The sequence below is a fragment of the Lactuca saligna genome, chromosome 5, assembly GCF_052625555.1.
Source record: "Lactuca saligna cultivar CGN05327 chromosome 5, ASM5262555v1, whole genome shotgun sequence".
NCBI classification, from domain to species: Eukaryota; Viridiplantae; Streptophyta; class Magnoliopsida; order Asterales; family Asteraceae; genus Lactuca; species Lactuca saligna.
The window spans coordinates 159,459,830-159,463,612 of record NC_136421.1 but is presented as its reverse complement, the minus strand read 5'-3'; the positions used below and the strand labels follow the sequence as shown (position 1 = coordinate 159,463,612).

The following is a 3,783-nucleotide window of genomic DNA, read 5'->3' as shown; positions in this document are numbered from 1 at the left end:
CCAGAATTCACTCTGCGTTTGTCCCCGTACACCATAAATGATTCCTTTCCGGGTGGGTTTATCCTAACTATCTTCTTTCGGCATAATATCTCGGCATCGTTGGCGCTAAGCCAATCCATACCCAAAACGATGTCGAAACCGTTTAACTCTATGGGTAATAGTTCCTCATGGAATTCGTTTCCGTTTAGGTTAATGACGATGTTCCTAATACGATTACTAACAGGTACGAATTTGCCACTGGCAACTTCTACAATCAGGGCATTATCTAGTTTTTCTACAGGTAATGCTAATTTCGCACTAAATTTATGCGACACAAAGGAGTAGTTGGCTCCGGAATCAAACAGTATATTTGCAGGCAAACCATTTACAAGAAAGGTACCTGAAGCGACGTCTGCTGCCTCCTTTGCAGCCTCGAGCGTCATCTGGAAGGCTCTCGCCTTCGGCTTTGGTGGTATGTTGGGTCTTCCTGCCTCCTTCTTCTTCGGGCAGTCCTTCAAAATGTGCCCTTCTTCATTACACCCATAACAGGCCTTCTGGTTAAGAGTGCATTCGTTGGCATAGTGCCCAGGCTTTCTGCATTTGTAACAAGTGACCCCTCCATCACACTTCCCAGAGTGCTTCTTCTTGCACTTGTCACACCACTTTGCTTCTGATCCTCCTCCTCTCGAACTAGACTTCGAGAATCTACCTTTCTTACCGGACATCGAGGATCCGTCAAATTTTCGTTTCTCTCCCACTTCCGCTCTCTCCAGACCCTTTTCTCGTATCTGGGTCTCCACATTCTTAGCAGCCCAGATGGTAGCTTTCAGAGTGGTAGTTTGCTTGACCATTGGACCGAAGTCCGCTGGTAATCCGAGGGAAAATTTGTTAACCTTGGAGAGTTCAGTTGGGACGAGGTGAGGAACAAGCTTCATTTTCTCAGTAAAGCTTGCAGCGTATTCAGTAACGCTCATCCTCCCCTTCTTCAGACTCTGGAATTCGTTGTTGATCTCCAGAAGATCCTGCTCAGAGCAGTATTGCATCTTTAACTGTACCAGAAAATCCTCCCACGACATCTTGCTTGCTTCACCTTTGGGCATTGAATCAGCTAGTAGCTTCCACCAGCTTAGTACTCCAGATTTCAATAGAGGAACTGCAAGAGCAGTCTTCTGCCTATTGCTACACTCGCAACTCTCAAACATTGTCTCCATCTCAGAGATCCAGTTCATGACTTCCACCGGCGTCGGGCTTCCGGATAGACTCGGTGGCTTGGATGCCATGAAATCCTTGTATTTGCATCCACGTCCATCATTTCCTCCATCCTGGTGGTTTTGCCTAACTATCGGTGGGTTGGCTTGACCAATAGTCCCACTGTAGTTTCCTTCTTCAGTCTGCCCTTCGTTCAACTCGGGCTGTTCGAGCTGAATAGTCGCTTCCTCTCGATTTTGCTGGAGCAAACGCCTGGTTTCCTCCATTTGACGATCCAACATTGCCTGGATCATCGCTTGCACTCCGGCCATCGTTATTGGTCCGGCGGCGGCTTCCACAACTGGTATTTGCTCGATCACGGGGGGTTGGTGTCCGTTCCCATTTGCGTTTACGTTTCCGCTACGGGTCCTTACCATCTTGATCTATATACCGAATAAGGTGGATTTAGATCTTTATTTAGGAGAGACGTTTTAAATCATCCTTATCACTCCGAAACGTTTACATGCTAGTTCTAATATCGTAGTCGTACGTTTAGAATCCTAAACACATAAGGTTCCAGATCCGGTCGGCAACAGACCATAGATCCCGAACAAAATAACAGCATATCATGCATAAAACATTTAGCACATAAAAGCATTTTAGGCACAATTCCTAAAATAAGCTAGTGCTCACACCTCACAATCATCGCTTAGCATTCTAAGTTTAAGTCTAGAAATCCTACAAATTCCTAGTTCGCTTAAACTAATGCTCTGATACCAACTGTGACATCCCCAAAATCACGGCCAGAAAAGACCGGTTTTGTTTATACTTTATTTCAAAATCAGAGTTATCTTTTAATAAAAGGGTTGCGGAATTTGTCCCAAAACAATAATATGATAAAGATTTATCAAAAGCATTTCCATAGAAATGTATTTCATTAAAAGACTCGGGATGTCATGTTCGTACAGATCAAAAGTATAAACAGTACAATATAAGCCTTACTACATTATTTCATATCTACAGGCCTATATCCGTAATCCCTCGTCCAAAACATCACACCTATGCTCATGCGCCACTACCTGTAATGCATAAAACTGAGTGGGTCAGGCTTGGGAGCCTGGTGAGCACATAGGGTTTTCAACCCACAATAAATAAGTTTATTAATTTCATCAATCAACAATAACCCGATTACCCGTTCCCGTTATCCTCACTTTACGTCCCTAAACACCTATCATAAGGGACCTAGCCTAAGGATTATCATCGGGACGGACACTACTGCTAAGGGGATTCCTCAGCAATAAATGTCCTAATAGGCAACCATGTGGGGGATGGAGTACACCGGTGAACACATCGTTCACAACACCTACAGGTTGCGAGCCTGCTAGTGTTCCACTGGACTGTCTAGAAGAGTCCGTGGTCGTCATCTATACTCCGCTAGATGACTGGATCAACAACAACAACATCGAGGCCTCTCATCATTTTATCACACATCACCTATTACATCTACCCATGTTTTACCCCAACATTTTCGTAGATATAAAATACATATACAGTTTAAATCATTGAAAACATGTATAACAACGTTCATCTAGCATAGATAGCAAGTATTCAGATAATATGCACACATAGCACGTAATTTATATAAAATACTTCATATCTATGTGTAAGTTGAAGGTAACTATGCACTCACCGGAAAAGGTGGTGATTCCGAACTCAGACAGCACTTCGCTTCTTAAAAAGAATTTTTCTTCGACGAAACCTAGTATTATTACCACTAGAGTTTAGTTTATTATTCGTCGAGACTAATTAATAGTCTAGCTATTATTATTATTATATAAGCGTCAAAAAAAATACTTATATAACCCATAATAATAGCCCAAGTATTTATTATAAGTTCCTAATAACGTTACTATAATTAAATAAAAGTTATATTAAAAATAGCGTAGGCGTAGCTCACTTACAGCGGGTTTTATAGAAAACCGGGCTTTGCTTGGAGCAGCGTTCCTGAGCCGAAAAGCTCTTCTTCTCAGAGCCTTCGAGCACTCCGGGGCTTCCGCCTCGTGCTAGGGAGGTTCCCTAGGCTTTTCGGGGGATTTCGGGGCTAGAGAGAGGTTCTAGAGAGAGAGAGAGTAAAGAGAAGAAAGAATGGGAAAGGTGTGAAGAAAATGAGGGTGGGAGAGGTGGTATTTATAGGGTGAAATGTGGCTGAACTTGGTGCCACATGTCACCATCTGGTGGCAAGCCTTGGGGAGAAAGCAATGGCCAAGATTGTGCCACATCACCCATTTTCGCACAGCACACTTCCGACTTCTAAAATCCGTAACTTTCACATACGACCTCCTTTTTTGACGTTCTTTATATCCACGCGTAGGTAATAATAAGATCTACAACTTTCATTTTGACACCGTCAGCTAATTCTCGACCGATCTTAAATTTAACAGTACAAGGAGATTATACTGTTAAACGTCTGCGTAAAATTAATAACTTCTACATACGGACTCTGTTTTTGTCTGTCTTTTTACCGTTGATTTCCTATTAATGAGATCTTCAACTCTCATTTATGTTGCGTAAGCCAAAAACCGCTCGAACTAAAATTCGAGTTTCAGGCCGTGCACT

At 42.7% G+C, this 3,783-nt stretch overlaps 1 long non-coding RNA gene across 1 annotated transcript; it reads right to left on the bottom strand.

The window, feature by feature from the left end:
* Positions 1–2,070: 2,070 nt before the first annotated feature.
* On the bottom strand, positions 2,071–3,308 carry LOC145045783 (uncharacterized). Its single transcript, XR_013681882.1, has 3 exons — positions 3,129–3,308; positions 2,858–2,926; positions 2,071–2,246 (listed from the first exon to the last, which is right to left on the bottom strand). It is a non-coding gene; the product is annotated as an uncharacterized LOC145045783 (long non-coding RNA).
* Between the last annotated feature and the right edge of the window lie 475 nt (positions 3,309–3,783).